The following is a 17,447-nucleotide window of genomic DNA, read 5'->3' as shown; positions in this document are numbered from 1 at the left end:
AAACAATCCCAAACAAAAGATAATAAAAACCCGAAGATGCAAAATACATTATACAGAAAATAAATCAGTAAAGTAATTTTGAATCCATATATGCAATTCAGAAATCTAATCTCCTTTATTGGATTGGGGGTTTTTTACTTTGAAAAGAAGCAGGAAAACATGGAGTGCTTTATGGGTGGCAAATACTAAGAATGATCAGAAGCATTGAAAAAATCCTCACCATATATGAAGCTGAAAGAGTCAGGGGTTTAATCCTCAGACAACCTAAATGCAGGGAGATGTGACTATTTTGACCATAGTAAACAGAAATCTGGTGAGAAGACTTCTAGATAGAAATCTATTTCTCCAAAACAGTCAGAGGAAAATAATTTTCTTTTTGATTTACAGTTAGGTTGTACAGCTTATTTCTAGAGGGTGATGGCCAAGAACTTCACAAAATTCCAACAACTTGAGATACAATGCTAGGGAAAGAATTCTGAAGTAAAGTATATTCAGAAGTATATTTACCTGGCCTAAGACAGCCTTCAGCCAGGGGTGAGCAGAGAGCAGCTTCCCTAATGGACAGTCACACACAGTCCTAAAGCAGCCAGAGCATCCCTGCTACAAACAGTTTTTACTCATTCAACATCAGCGATTTCACAGACTACAATTCTCCATTTCTGTCTCTGCCACAAGTTTCTTTCATTACTCTCCTACTCCTGCACGTCAAGCTTTTCTTCTAGCAAAATAAAAATAACGCTTTAAAGAGGAAAGCTGTAAGAACAATGCCTGCCACTTTGCCTCACACCATGCTTTAGGAAAGTTTTCAATGAAGAGCATACTAGAACAAGTGCACCATGCAGAAACCCAAGAACATTTAATGATATCAATGTGACTGGGAGGCATCTCAGAGTCTGAGAATTCATTCAGTTGCAGTTCTTCATGCCAAGAACAGATCAATCAAGATACTCATGAGGTGAGCTGAATACTGAGAGTAACATTCTTTAAAATGCTTGTCGTGGACTGAGTCTCTGTTCTTCTGTTTCAACACTTCATATGTAAAAATCCACCTGCCTCCTTCCTTCCCCAGTCACTTCTTTAACTATAATTGCAGCTCCAGCCTAAAGCTGCTGTGGGGCCAGTGGGCTCAGTTTCTAAGGCTCAAGGAATTCTCTTCCAGTTACCAGGCTGAGGGATTGAAGCAGAAAACACCTCACCTTCAAATAGAAAACATTACTGATTTGGATAGAGCCTTTTAGATTTCTGATGGTGCTCATCAATCAGACATTTGGACATGGGCCATGTTTGGGTTCAGAATCAAAGACACCAGCAATTCCAAGAGTCAACTGTTCAGCTACAGGCAGAGGTGTGTGGGCAAAAGGGGGCAAGATCACCCAAGGAAATCAAGGGGTAAAGCAGCAAACCAGACCCACAGGGGCTATACTGGGGAGGAGAGAGTGTGCAAGAGAGACACATCCCAGTCTTCTGTTTCACAGGACAAGAGCTCTCTGTTAACAGGGATTGGGACATCTTGATATTGGCTCTGTTCTGCCCAATGACCTTATTTAAATAGAGATCTGCCTCTCTGGGAACAGATAACATCCAAATTGACAAACAAACCCTATATTATATATACATAATACTATACTCCCCACACTACTTAAAGCTTTTTAGCTGAAATTAATATTTGTTCTTTAGCAGAGTTATTCAGGTGCTGCACCTTGCTTTCTTTTCACTTTTTTACATGGAGAAAAAGACTCTGCTTTCCCCACCTATTCTGAAGCCATTTCACCACTCATCATTTAAAAAAAGAAGAATGGGATATGTCACTTGAAATTTTCTCCTGAAAATATTTATTCATTGAAGAAAGCAGTGCTTCTCCCCCTCCTTTAGAGCCTACAATATAAAATTAATCTAGGAAAATCAGGCATGTCAAAGCAGATCTCCCTATAAACACATTGCAAACAGTTAAATGGTCCCATGGATGAGACTATACCAGTACTTACCCTGGTAGCAAAGCCTTTGACCTTGAAATCCAGTTCAACGAAGTACCATAGCTCTGGTGCATGGAATTCTGTGAACTGTGTTCTGCTCTTTCTCCTGCCATAGAGGAAAACTCTACTGTGTTACTCCAGTACTGAAATTCTTTCATATGCAAATATGTCAGGAACAGCATAGCCTCCAGGGCACTGGCAAAACCTGAGAGGCAGCAGACTCCAGGAGCTGCTCATTAAAGGTATGTTCTGATCAGGACAGCAATCTAAAGGGATTCAGGTTGTACCCACTCCCTTCCTTCCCACAAAATACAGGACATCTAGACTTTCAGAAAATTCCTGATCAGTTCTAGTTTCCTCATCAGGAAATACAAATGCAATGGATTGCTCAAAAGCCAGAGAGCTTTCCTAGGAATATATTGAGTTCAAAGACATGCTGTTCAGAATGAGTTTCCTAGGTCCACAGGGCATTTTCAGGTCAAAGAGAAAGGCATTCTTCCATCTCCCTAGTCTCTAGCACCCTGGCATCTGAAGAATGCCAGTGGGATGGGAGTGACTGATCCAACACAGGCATTGAGGCTCAGGTCTTTCCTCACCCTCCAAGCACAGTACTGGGAGGATTATTCCCCTCTGCAGTCACACCACGGGATGCTTTCAAATCCAAAATCATCGTGACTAAATGCATTTCCTACACAGCTCTAAACAACCTCCCATCACAAGTTTCCTTCTGCCAACACAAAGGTTATGCTGTGCCATCCTCCTGCACACAAAATAACACTTTGGGTAAAAATGCCCTTGGCTGCTTTTGCCCTCAAACATAAGACTGGGCCTATTTTTCAGTGGGATGCTCAAAACATTTCAGACACAATGGATAAATTTTTGAACTAACATGATGTGAAATAAAAACAACAAAACAACCCAAGAACCCTACAACTTTAAAGGTAGGAGAAATGAGGTATGTTTGCCCTAGAGCACACAGGCAGCAAGGGAGAGAAAGGCTCTGCATCTCCACTTCTGACAGAAAGAAGCACCTCCTTTTTCTTATACATCCTCATCATAAAAATTTGTTGCTACCTGTGTTTAAATGATCTGGCTCACACTTCTGCAGAAAAGTCTTCTCAAACAGCTTTAACTACTAAACATCTGCTGGAGGTGTTTCTTATGCCAAAAAAAGTCACATCAAGAAGGTCACTCACATTGTGCTAACACCTTAATAAGTTATTCTTTCTTTGTTTGGCTTGATGCTCTAATATTTAGAGACATTTGAAATTTTCTACACTACTAGCAAGCAGCTTGTTCAGAATTATGGAGTGAAGGTTACATTGAAAGCGTCCTTTTCTTTTCAGATGAAGTTTGTGTGCAGTACTCCAAAGCAACCTAAGAAGCTCTGTCCTCATTAATCTAAGTTTTGGGTCTGAAAGTGCAGTATCAAAAGGCTTTGCTCCCCTGCCTGTGCTGCATAATTTCTCTCTCTCTGCTCTCCTCCTCCTCCATTTTACCTTTGTAGCCATAATAGATAGCTTCTTAATGTTTTGTGTTGGGCAACAACCTGAACTGTGCACAATGAGATACAAAAAAGAGAGCTGTCTGTACTTTCAATTTCAACTCTTTGGTAAATTCTTCTTCTTATGGTTTTCACCACTTTACATTACTCACCAACAGAAGGAAAACAAAGATCACTAAGCACAGGACTGTGAAACTTGCACACTGTTTCTTTATGAAAATTGAATCCCTGCTTACAGGAATTACTATTTAGACAATGCAAATGAGCTGTCACACACAGAAAGAAATTTGGCTCTCCATGTTGTAAACAGGGCTGTGTTTACAGACAGACTTTGAAACTCAGCTCTGGGGACTGCACTGGGTTCTTGATGAGGTATTTTAAGAAGGGTATGAGTCAGTACACCAGAGAAATAAGAATCAGAGAGCAAGACAGATCTCTTTCTAGTAAGGCGGTGGACAGCAACACTGCACATTCATCCAGCTTTGTGGATAAAAGGAACAGAATTTAGCTAATCCTCACACACAGAAGCAGTGCTATTACAATTGCTCAGTCAGCCATTCTGGGGTGAATCTGGATCATTTGGGGTTTAAGACTATTATGATGGCTTTACATTTCACTGAGTAGACTATCACATGTATAATTCAGAAAGACAGTGAATACTTAAATGTGGATTCCAAGTTCACTGTACAGAAGAAAACAGTGGACAGTTCAGACCTCTGTGGATATCATCTCCTACCAAGTATCAAGACAAAACTCCTACTAAGTATCAGGACTATTTCTAGTAAAATATATACAGCATTTCCACACACTTTGGGAGGAACGATACCAACATACTTTTGGGAAGAATAAATAGTCTTTATATGACTTTTGTTCCCTTCAACTTCCCTTTTCTACATTAGAAAAAAAAAGAAAAATTATCTGACCTTTTATATATATGAAATTTAATTTCTGTATTTTACTGCACTACCCTAATATACTCATTGTTTGTTCACCATTTCTTTATCCCTTCAAACTTACCCTCCATATCTTTATTATTTTCTAATCAGTGGATTACTGCATTTTGTACTTCACTGCTTCAGAAATACAAAATTTTCATTTGCTTTTATGGTTAGAGCACAATACCAGAAAAGCAAAAGGAAGATGACTGAAGAGAAAGAAAAATTCCTAAGACACACTGATATCTGAGAACTTTTAACCAAATACTGCAAATGTAATCAGTATTCAGGTGAAAATAGCACAATATATTTTAAAAGAATAAGGCACAGAATAGAAAGGATAGTCTTGTATTTATTTGGATTCAAAGCACTGCTTCTTGCCATCATCACAACACTGCCTCTGTCCCACTTACAAGTAATTTTTAACAATTGGACAGCTACATTTGTGTCGTCCTGAACATCCCCTTTTGAATAGTTGGTTTGCTTTCCTCTCATTTGGCCTTGAAACCAGACGTACCCTGATGGAAAGATGCCAGAGGGATTCCTTCAGCAGAGATAACTGATCCAAGGCAACTGCACCCAGTGCAAAGGCCCATGTCAGAGTCCTGCTTTCAATAGAGACCAAAAGCAGGTCCCCAGGGCAGAGTAGAAATGCAGAACAGGCAGAAATGCTGCTCTTTGGAGCACTGACTGCAGCTGAGTCCCCAGGGATTTGCAGCTCAGCAGTTTCCTGAGCTAGAGCAGTTTCTCTGTGTTTAACATCCTTCAAGGATTTCTCTTCCACAGACTTGTGCAGGCTCCTCTACAACAGCTCCACTGGACTTACAGAGAAGTGGTTCACAAATAAATACAAAGCAATTTTCCAGCCAAGAATCTATGGAAAGAGGGGAGGCAGGGCCTAAAGAGTACATGAGGAAGCTGTAGCCTCTTCCAGATAAAATCTGTATCTGCTCATTTCGAGTTCATGCCATGCATCAGAAGTGAAAGCACAATTTTATGCTGCTGAAATATCTAGGTGATCCACAGTGACACTTGAGCAGGTAAGGTGTGAGGGATCACCACTGTATGGAAGAGGTACAAGGGAAGAGGGAAAGCTGCCATCTCCTGTTGCCAGGGAAAACAAATCCCAGGTAAGTTTTAAGTTTTCAGACCTGAACAAAGCATTCTGACATACAGAGTCACACCCTGGCAGAGGGTCATCACCTGGGAAAAAAGGCATTCAAACAAGAGTGGACAAACCAGTAAGTGACCATCCAGGTCCTGCAGCTGGGGCATTCTGGATGTTTGCAAAACATCTGTGTTTGAACCTTGAACAAGGCTGCTTTCTGCACACACCCCAGGTTATTTAACTAACCTGCACATGCCCAAATCCTAAACTGACTAGAAATTCCCTCTTCAGGCCAGATGCTCAGCCAGCTGAACTCCACCAGTGATGCCATCCTCATGTCCATGGAAGGGGAAACAGCTTGAAGCTCCATAAGACATTCCACAAAGAGGATGTCAATTACACATATCCACTCTTAAATGTCCAAAGCATTAGTCCTGATCTACTGCTTTTATGAGACACAGTTGAAGTTTAACTGATACAATTCAAAGGATTTGTTTTTTTAAATCTTTATACAAGGCTGACCTCTTTTTATGACTCTCAATAATATCACTTCATTTCCTTATAATATTTCTCAATAATATTCCTTCATTTCCTGTTAACACCTTTTTATTTCAAAATTGATACATTCTTTTAAACTACTTCTCAAAAGATTAATCATTATTGACAGTAAATGCCAGGGCATTTTTCCCAGTCTTTCTGGTCAGTCACAAAAAAAAATTGAAAATTATTAAGATGTGTGTAGGGATCACACAGGATATAGGTTCTACACGAGACCACAAAGACTGTAGTACCTTATGGTAACAGCAACATGGGGCCACACACTGTTCTAGAAGACAGGTATCAATGTGATGTCTAAATTAATCTGCCCTTTATGCCAAACTCCTACTGACATTGAAGAGTTCTGCATACACAAAAAGAGTAGACAGAATATAATGCAAAAATAAAGCAGCAGCATCAACTGAAGTTCCCTGTTCTCCTGAGTTTGTCAAGGCTTTGTTACTTGGCAGCTTTTCATTCAATATTTATTATGACTGCAATTCTTCCCCATTAACATGTTTTAATCTGGGAAAAATGTCACATTTTTCTATTTTAATCTACGAAGTCTGACATTTTTTGTGAGCTCATCTTTAGTATATCGCTTTTTGTTCTAACCTCGGAGGATTGGAGAAAAGATGCTTCTCCTATCTTCTTACTTCTTTTTCCTTTGAAGTTTATACATTCCCTGTATTTCGGGTTTGTGTGGTATACAGATTCTCACAATAGAGTGGAAGTCACAGTGTTCAGGCCTTAAGGTATTATTGCTCAAACTACAAGTAGATAGAAAACCTCTTTGCTAATATCAAAGACAGACCAAGTCATATATCAAAGAAATGGGTCAGAGTTGACTCCTCGGGCAGCCTAGATTCTCTCTGGTGGATCAGCATTTCAAATTAGCAGGTGCACAGTGTACAACAAACTGGATAATCTACTGCTTGACAGATCAAAAACATTAGCATTCAGTCAGATGGTACTTTATCACTTACTCCACCACAGATGATCAACACTGCAAGCAGCATGGAAAAAAAACTAAACATGTCATAAGAATTCTTTTAGAATTCACCAAAAGGTACTTTCTCTGAGCTAGTATTTTTTTTTTTTAATAGTTGACTCATACAAGCTAAAATTTGTATCTGCTCATCTAGAGTTCATGCCATGCATCAGAAGTGAAAGCATAATTTTTATCCTTCTACATGAACTGAATTGTTGCTATCAAGTTTTCCAGATGTGAGAATCTGTCATCTCTGTCAATGTGTATCTAAATTTGTATTTCAGCAGTCTGGCTTACAGGTCCGGCACCATGATGTGCAACCAAAAGGAAAAGGTATTTCTTTCCCTCCTACAAGGAATGTTCCATTGTTATGGAACAATTTTTGTCCCTAGTATTTTTTAATTAGAGGTGTAATGCATCTAACATATTTCATAGCCTTGAATTCCTTACTTAATCTGTTTTCTCAAAGTTCAGAAATACCAGTTTACCATTTAAATATCTGTGTAGATCATTCATGAGATAATTTTTTCTCTGTGTAGGCAGACTACCCAAATCATAAAGTGCCTTTTAAAGGCAACATTTACATTCACAAATATTCCATATAACAATCTTTTTCTGAATAAACAGATAATATTGCAAAATAAATACAGCAAGTTCCGATTTCACAGTCTTTAGAGTGAAAGATCTTTAACCTGCATTTAATGTCTTGAGGAATTGATAAGACAGCACTATTTCACCATTAGTAGATCAGATTCAACAGGATATTTGCTGTTTTCAGCATCTTTTCCTCTTCAAACACTGTTTAATCACATTGCAAACCCATTCACTGAGCTGCTTACACACAGTATTTGAAAAGAAAATTCAAATTAATATGCATTTTTGATTATGATATAACTCTCCCAAGGCTCACCTAGAGAGGTGAACCAAAGTGAAGCTTTTTGCCTGTCTTAGGGACAGCAGAAGACACCCCTGACAGAGAGCAGAGTGCCTCACAGGAGAATGCCTGAGGACTTCTGACCACATATCCATAACCCAGCCCTAGATCCTGATTCTGTTCCCAGCCAAGTCTCTTCCATGGAGCATCTCTCCTTGTTAGTGCCCATGGCCTTTTCCAAAGCATTGTGTCAGCAGCTGCATGCAAAACAGCTGAGAGACATCATTAAAAATACATGGGAATCTCTCTGCTGATGGCATGCTGAGAAATAGTCAACAATTCTGGAAGTGCAAGCTCTGTCTCACATCAAGCTGCCACCAACACTAAATAGGGGGCTGCACATTATGAGCACTCTCACCATCTCTACTTCCCCATATTTTCTATCCTGATGAAGTTCAGTGTCAGCCTCCAGCTGGCAGAATAGACAATATTCACCACTGAGTGTTTCTGCCACAGCACCACAAGCCAAACAAGAAGAGGTTCAGGGACATGTTAATTCCAGATCCTGGTAGGAGATTATACTTCAAAACCAAATGCTGATTTTGAGCACTATGTAACTTGAAGGATGAGGATAGGTGGAAATTATCACTACTGAGAGGGTCATATCTGGAGAATTTACTAGCTACCTTTGAATCTCTGCTAAGGAAATTTTAAATGAAAACATGTTAAACTCATAATTATATGAAATCTCAGTTATTTACATTCTGGCACATCTAAAGCTCTTAGACCATTCCCTGTTGTCTTTCAGAAAAAAGTGCAAACATTACTACTTAGAATTGTAGTAGATTATATTTGAACACGTACCTGAGGCCTCCCCACACATCCAGTTGTCACAGCATACACCACAGCCCAGAGGGCCACAATACAGAGCATCACCACACAATTCCAGAAAACTTCAACCCAAACACAGTAACACCATACCCCATCAGAAGACTCCAGGCATCTGCCCATTCAGAGTAACAACATGTTCCTTCAAAGGCTGCAAGCATCTGCTCCTCTTGTTCTTCAGCCCAACCTTTCACACCCCTCATGTTGATACACTGCACCTGTGTGCCCTCTGTTCCCTTTGGGGGCACTCCATGGCTCATTGCTGTCAATGCTGCTCACCTGCTTCTCACAGCTGTAGCCCATTCCCAATGACCACAACCTGTGCACCTACATCCAGTGGCTACCATTTTACTTCTTCATTTACATGATGAAGAAAATAAAGTATGAAGGTACAGAACAGAGCAGCATGGAGTCTAAAATTAAATCCTACACTGCACAAGGAATTTGTCTTCTGCACCAGCCCACCAGAGTGCAAATTAGACCTACTGGACAAGTACTGGAGTCAGCAGTTGTGAAAACTGCAGTGCCACTTGACACACAGTTTTCATCTAATACATTATAAATGTTATAAATATTTTACTTTATAGGCAACACAAGGCAGCAAATATTTTACCAACTGACTGCTACAGGATTTTGCTTCAATTCATGAGGAAAAAAAAATGTTGACTTTTTAAAGGAATGTCACTGGTGTTATCCTGCTGTAACAGTTATCCTGGCTTCTATTCCAGCAGCCTCTTCTGCCAAAGTGGAGGGCACTGCACAGCTTTTTGCAAATCTTCTTAGGTCAAGCACATACAGGAGTCATACAGATCCTTGTGCAAGTAAAGAGGGATAAGGATTTTGTTGATCGGGAAGGAACTGGAGGACTCTTTCCTCTTTCAGACCACCTTTCTTTGACCTTAGTTACTCCTCTCAGGAATGTTTTAGCCCCAGAAATACCTGAGTCAACTTCAGTTGCCTTTCTTCCAGTGCCAAGCTCTCCTTTATTCTATTTATGATTTTTTTCACACTTTCTACATCATCAGCTCCATTTAAAGAGCACCAGTGGAAGTCATTTCCCCAGTTAGGCAGTTACTGTTCATATGGAATGGAGAAGTTAAGGCTACTTTACAGCAGTACTGGTGGGCTCCACTCTGGTCCCAAAGCATTCCAACAGCTCTCCTAGGGGCTCACAACCTGTCAGTTAGATAAAATTTAATCCAAATTTCACTTCACAGTTGCACCAATACAGACAGAAAAGCCTTTACATGAAGACCCAACTCACTTCTTTTTACAACTGCCCAGTTCTTAGGAGTAGGTCTGTACCATCCAGTGGGCAGAGAACCTGCCTGAGGTTTAGAGCAAACTTCCCAAAGTCCCACTGTGTACTGAGAGAGTTCAATCTGTGCCTCCCCTCTCCACAGCCTCTATTATTCTATTACATAAAGGGTTCAGATAGAATAGGGCTGCCTTCAAGGTCACCTGTACACAGAATCTCTCACAGCAAATTGTTCTGGATGCTCTGGAAACAGAGATTAGCTTAATTTAACAAATGCAGATCTAGTTCTTGATAATTCACAAATGAGAAGTTCCTAAAACTTCAGAAGCTCATGAAAGAATGAAGAGCTAATGCCTACTACTACTTTTTGGGAAGTCATTAAAAGTCATTAATCCAATTCCACTTGGACTAACTTCTGATTCTGTCTTTCATAAAAAAAAAAAAAAAAAAAAAAAAAAAAAAAAAAAAAAAATACACACACACACACATGTCTGCTGTTTTTTAGGGCATGATTTGTAAACATCTGTAAATGCCAGTACTCATGAATGGCTCCAAACAGGACTATGTCCAAAGAGTACCCTCACTGTGTGTATCTTGCACAGGGCCTGGCATCCACTAACTCTTGTACAGCACTGTGCCTGTGAGGGACACAGACAGGGGCAGACACAGAGCTGCCAGGAGCACCACAGTGCCCAAGACATGAGGAAAAGACAAGTGCAAGGAAAGAGTCTTTATTGCTCTGCAAACATCAAGTTCTCTTTATTTGTGCAGGCTTGCTCAGTGTCAGTAACTTGCAGAATTTTTCTCTGGCAAGAGAGGAGGCAGAAGATGGGAACATGAGCTCACTTTGTGCCTCACTGACTCCATCATATGCCTGGAAACCACAGAATCTTGGGACTCAGTGCAAGCTTTGGATTGGAACAGTGCAAAAATAAGGACTTATGGCTAAAAGATAAGGCCTCATATACTCCAGGAGAGTCTCTCTGTCTCTTCACCATCCAGGCTATGAAGAAATCCCAACCCTCCTGGAATGCACTCAAGAGGAGATACAGCCACACCATCAGATGCTTCACACGCACAATTTTAAATAAATGCACAAACAGATGAAATCTGACTGTAACAAGCTACATATAGTCAGATACCATGTAAATATCAGCTGTTATTTTCTTATAAATACAATTGCCAACATGTAATAAATAACAGAACAAACCAACACTCTACCCTGCCAGGCAGGAGGGAGCCAAGACAAGAGCTCATCACTAAATTTTATCCTGCTGCTACTGCTGAGCTTCACTCCAAATTTGCCAGGCATAAGCTTCAGGTTTAAAGTAACAGTGTCTGTGAGCTAGAATTAAAAGCAAAGCCAAGAACCTTTCATTCCTGCAAAGTAACTTCACTGAGTTTGAAGTACTCAAATGGGCAGTTTGGGTTTTTTTTAAACAGATTTTCCATTTTCAATCTAAAAATGAAAGAAGTTGGGGTTTTTTTTAACTTTGTCTACATCAGTTTTTCAGCTTTTCTGTTCTCATGGTTACATATACAGAACAAAATATTTTTCCTGTGTGTGAGAATATTTGTGTTCCTTGACAAAAATAACCATACAATCATTCATATCATCATTTCTTACAGTCAAGTACCTACCTGAAAACCCAGATCCTGCCTCCAAAACAGCTGCAACTGGAAATAACCCCTAGAAACAAGTTCCAGATGTCAAGCTAACTTGGCTGCTGCCTGGAGGATTGTTAGAAGGTGGAGCTATCCTTTGATTCTACCTTCTGCAAAACAGAGAAGGGCTTGATCACAGGGAAGTCTGTAAAAACCACTTGTTGAGTTGTTGATTTTGGTTTTTTTTTTTAATAAACAGTTCTTAAGCTAAGTGGCTGATCACTCAAAGGAAGTGTGCAGTTGTTTTGATTGATGACTGAATTTTAAATATTTATGATGGATGAAGTGTGTATCTGGAAGTGTTTGGGGGCACTGCTGTTTGTTGTATGCTTCTCATCAGGACTCGACTGAAAATGAGATAATATCATTGGGTTTAATTCCAGGATAAAATATTGCAAGAAATTTTACAGACAGATACACTGTATGTGTGTGAAATCTAAGTAGCTAAAAGCTAATTCAAGACTATTTTCAGACTATTTTGAAATTAGCTTTTTTTTTTCCTTAAAAACAATTTTCTGATGACTTGCTATTTGATGTCCTCATTAATCACAACTTTTCAAATGCTTTTTTAGCATTCAGCAGGAATTTGCATCATCTGTGTTCCACCTGAACTGTTTAAAGCAAGGAAAACCAAAAAGCTGGGTGGTATTAGTGACCACAATGGTACCTGAAGAGAAAGGATGGCCACGTTGCCTCAGATCCAGTTGCTGAAGCTGTTTTTTGCCTCCCCACACTGAGCCCACAGCTTTGGGCCTTGCTAGAGGGCAGAGCTTGGCAATCTGGGTCCTCCTTCCTCAGCAAGAAGGATAGGGGAGAGGAAGATGCCACACAGACCAGCTCCACATTCTTCTTCTCTATTTCTTTTTCCCCCAAGGAGGGTAGCAGAGGTAAAAAAAGTCTCCTCATGTCTCCCTTTGAGCTGCCATGATGAAGAACATCCACTCAAATTCTTTTATCTTCCATCCAGCATTTTGGAGAATTTTATACTGCCCCAATGTGGGGTATTTTTAGAATAGTTGGCAGATTTAAAGAGATCCCCAGGGAGGATCCAGCACCTGGTAGATGTGGGCATGTGTAGAGGTCACAGCTTCCCCAGGGAGCGTTCTGTAAAACGAAATAAGCCTTGACACTCAATGCAGTTCAGAGCTCAGCTCGTGCCTCCTGCTGGCAGAGAGGCACAGCAACTAACAAGAAATGATAAAAACAAAACCCAAACCTGAATTTATACTGTTGTAGCCACAGTTCTTAGGAGTCTGATTGCATTGATGAATATTTGAAAGTAAAAAAATAGCATTAACTGGCTATCTGAGATAAAATTCATACAAAATATAAAATACCTGCACCTCATATTGTTATTGTACTTCTTTGGGAAAAATCCTCCCAATGCCTAAGAACTTTACAGAAAATCCTATATATTATCTGCACACATTTATCTCTAGTATAATGTGAGGATTTTTTTTAATAAAAAATATAGGAGCCCAGGATTTTCCACAATCACTTGTGTTTTGTTAAATGCTTATGAAGTAATCGGAAGAACTACTCTGTAGCTTTCTGCAGCAATGTTTTCACATAAAATGAGCACATTTTGGTTCAGTCTCTTAAGACATATCTCTAGCTGTATTGGTGGGCAAGTATATTACAGATTACAGTATCATGTGTTATTGATCCATTGTAAAATTTCTGTGAGTGGCATTTAAATTTTCAGATGGTTTTTTATATCTTTTTTATTTTAGACATCTTCACCAGGACCAAAATTGTTTATCATAAACTTCAGCCTAAGGCAAAATTCTAGACCTGAGCTAGGATCCATTAAAATTAAAATGTTGGAAAGGCAGGTCTAGACACCCCAAGGAACAATATGCCACTGCAACCAGAGTATTTGTCTTTGCCCAGTGACAACTAAAAACATCCTTGAGATTTTCCTGATGCTTGCTTATTGAAAAGTCTCAATAATTACGTCCTGTACTTGGCAATATTCAGAAATTATTTTCTGCTGCCATAAGAAATATTTAGGATGAAAATATTCTGCCATTGGCACCTTTCTGTGTGGTATTAATACTAGGAATGTATTTATATTTAGGTTTCACCCACGAGAAAAAGATTCTTGTATAATTCAGTACTACACTTAGAGACGAAAAAACCTCTAGGCCACAATATGTAGTTAATATTCAGAATTAAGTCAGTTTATTATGCATCAACTGGTAGGTCAAACTCAGCTTTGTGTGCTGTAATTTATAATACAGCTTTATGCCCAAAGCAATATGGAAGCCCTGAAGCAACACAGTGAATTATTACAACTGAATCTGAACACTACCACCAAAAATGTACAGGATTTCTTCTATTTCTCTAGCATGCAGGCTATAAACATGATGTCAGATGTCTGTGCTGCAAGGACATCTAAATAAAATAGCAGTTTCATGACCAGTGTCAGCATTTGGCAGTCTACTTCCTGCAGCCTTAGTAAGGGGTAGTGCAGCTGCTTCAGCTGATTTAACTAATTCAATAGGAGTGATAGGAGGAGATTTTAAACTAAGGACCTTTTGAACTCTCTAAGAACTAACAGATTTTTCTCTCCTAATGGTGTAGCAAATAAAATGGCACATACCAATTCTGCCCAAGCTCAGACTTTGCATTTGTATTTTGTGACCCAAAGACACAAAGCAAGGAATCCTCAGGAGCTAGAGCTGCAGCACCTTTGCTCCCTTCTGCTTGCACACTGGCTCCTGCCTGCTCCAAAGGGGACATATCCAGGGCACAGCCAGGCTGTCCTTGCAGTGCCACCACTGTGGTGAGCTGTGAATAGTGACACTACCCTGTACACAGCAAAGAAAATTGGAAGTGGGCACCATGGACCCAGCCAAATGAGTTACAACTCTTCAAATGCTGGAGAAATTAGCTGCTCCCCTCCTATCTACCCACACAGCAGTCTAGAGACCAGGTAACTGCAAAACACACAGCGCCTTTGCCAGCCCTGAAAACCAGACATGATTTTATTTCTATCATTTTAAAACACAGCTGAGCTTAAGACCTGGGACCATTAGGCCAAAGGTGCATTGAAGTATCACTCTGAAGGGTATTTTCAGCCATGATGTTTTTTCCTTCCCCACTCTCCTCCCATCACTGAGCTCTACACATAACAGGTGCAGTAGCACTAAGTTTGCCAGCTCAGGCTTGGTAGTCACTATTGTACACTCCTTTTAATACTTTTAATCCTCTAGTAATATGCCACCCTATGAAGCAATAAATTTTAAAAATAACCAAATTCTGTAATCAAACCCCATCAACATTGTCTAATTAATGCTGAGCATTTTGATGTCGTTTCTCACCACTGCATAGCATCTCTCTCTGAACTCACAAAGAGCCGTATTTATACATTCCTTGGAGCAGTTCTTCACTGCTGTATCCCTATGACTGCATTAGAATGGATTTATACATCCTCCTGACTTACACCTCTTTGAGAGATCAGAACTGGTCCCAGGAGGTTTACGCCTTACCTAAATTAGTTCCCAATGTGAAAGAATCTGCAAATAAACTAATTAGAGATTAATTGGCTAATACATATAGATAAGTTAATTAGAGATTAATTCGTGTTTATATAGTATGGTCCTTAGAAGATGTAAATTGCTCTTAAAGTACGAAGTATCACATGTCAGTTTTTATGGCTGGCTGACAGCTCTTAGCTGCTGTTGTATCCACCAGCTCACACAACTCCTTCTGTATAGTTTGTCATTAAGAATTTGACCTTCTCACCCTAAAAAAGAATTAACTGAAGAAAAGAAAAAGAACCCAAACAAATGATGGTGTACTATTGAAATGCACACACCTCCAAAGAAGAAAAAGAAATGTCCCTCTCTGTTGTGCAGAAGGGGCAAAGGAAACCTGGCAGCTCGTGCTGAGCTCTAAGTTGTGTGGCTTTACAAACCCCTGGAACAAACCAGGTCTCTCCAGAGTTCAGATCCAGATGCTTCCTCATGAACTCTTCTCCTTTAACCCATCAACCTTCCTGAGGTATGGGCAGGAGCGAGAATGTGCCAGTACAATCTAAGAACATGAACTGCCTTCCTATTCTGCCTGCCTATCGTTTCCCACCTGGTTTCAACTGCTACAGATTTTCTTTTCCTGGATCAATCTAACTCCATCCAAGAGCTGCTGTAATTTCTCAAACACTGGAATAGAATGGAATATGGAATGGAATGGATATGGACTTTGGAAAACCTATGTTGTTATATACTTCTCTTTATTAAATGTATTGTGAATCTTCTTTTATCAAGGTTTTCTGTCTCAAGCATTCATGTTCCTAAATAATGTTCCCAGTTCTGAACTGGTTCCTAGGATGAATTTTGAGGAATGTGGGGGGATGTAACTGAGCTTGAGTCAGCCCCTGAGAGAGCAAAGTTTGAACTGCAAGCTTTTTGTGCCATGGTTTCCAGGTCCTGTAAGCTTGTCTAGCTCTCAACCTGGTACTGGTTTTACATGTACCAGAACAGGCTGAACACAAAGCCAGTTAATTAGCTAGTTAATGCAACACTCCAAACACAATGGACATTCAGGACAACTGTTCCAATTTACAGATCACTTTGCTGATGTGCACACAGGCAGAGCTATTGCATAGAAATACAATTTCCTATTGATCAAAGTTGATACTTGTAGACCACAAAGGACAGAATCACAACTAACCTGTTGAGAAAAAGGGAAAAAAAAAAAAATTGGGTAAATCTGTGCCCTGAGAAGAAAAGCTTTACAATCTTGACTCTAATAGATATTAATAGAGTCAGTAAAGTAAAGAACTCTCCAAAGTGAGTCTTGAGCAGAACAATTATTGCAGGACTAAACATCAGCCAGGAAAGGCTTTCCTTGCACAAGAATCCACATAGCACCAGCTAAATGAGATGTATATGAAATCCCCTGTTGTTTTCAGCTACATGCACATATCCCACACACTAGCAAAGTAATCAGAAAAAAACCTTTCATATAACTCAACTAAACTGAGCTGCTCAGTCAGGCTCCTGAACCTTCTTCTGGCTATAAACAGAGAGTTCCTGCCACAGCATGCTGCTTGTAAGCACCTCTGGGAATGATGAATTGGACCAATAATTCCTATCAGGTGCTTTCAATTTAACAGACAAATAGAGTTTTATTCTGCTGGCACAGAATGGGACTTGTTATGATAAGTCCACAAGACAGTCTGAATAACTACCACAAGGATGCTTTTTTTTCCCTTCAGTTTTGACTGCATAAGCCAAACACTACCATTAGCAGGCAAATGCATTAACTGTGAAGAAGTTGGTCAATGCAATACACAAAGTTCTGAAATTATCTTTTCCTTTGGTCTTCATAAGTAGAGTTCTACCTTATGTTACCATTCTGGGACAGATGACAGACATTTGAAAATAAAACCTCCATAATAAAAGCATTTAAAGGCCTAGGCTTCTTACAAAAATCCATATTCATCTAACAAGGCAGCACAATAAAACTAGTCAGCTAAAGAAGTTTGTTGAATACTCAAACATGCAGTAAGAAAAACAGAAAAATCAAGAATTGCCCTGCACTATTCTGGATATCAAGGATTAACAACCTACACATGGTCTAAATAATAGAGGATTTCAAAACCAGAAAGTAACCACAAATGAGCACCAGGACAGGAACACTACCTCTAGTACCCCTTACACACACAGTGGGTAACAGCATTTAGCAGCTGCTTACAACTCAGCCTC

At 39.7% G+C, this 17,447-nt stretch overlaps 1 long non-coding RNA gene across 5 annotated transcripts in view; it reads right to left on the bottom strand.

The window, feature by feature from the left end:
• Positions 1-17,447, bottom strand: part of LOC128813403 (uncharacterized) — a 66,506-nt gene that overhangs the window by 48,606 nt on the left and 453 nt on the right. For 2 of the 5 annotated variants that reach the window (XR_008439031.1, XR_008439028.1), the window contains exons 1-6: positions 14,339-15,629; positions 12,950-12,986; positions 12,789-12,837; positions 12,401-12,652; positions 11,710-11,843; positions 1,986-2,079 (exon numbers count right to left, since the gene is read on the bottom strand). This is a non-coding gene — a long non-coding RNA (uncharacterized LOC128813403). Of the gene's footprint in view, positions 1-1,985; positions 2,080-11,709; positions 11,844-12,400; positions 12,653-12,788; positions 12,838-12,949; positions 12,987-14,338; positions 15,630-17,447 lie in introns of those variants that run through there. The other 3 variants (XR_008439032.1, XR_008439030.1, XR_008439029.1) reach the window with 2 other exon arrangements.

This window comes from Vidua macroura, chromosome 12 (genome assembly GCF_024509145.1).
Source record: "Vidua macroura isolate BioBank_ID:100142 chromosome 12, ASM2450914v1, whole genome shotgun sequence".
NCBI classification, from domain to species: Eukaryota; Metazoa; Chordata; class Aves; order Passeriformes; family Viduidae; genus Vidua; species Vidua macroura.
This window is presented reverse-complemented; position numbering and strand designations above follow the sequence as displayed.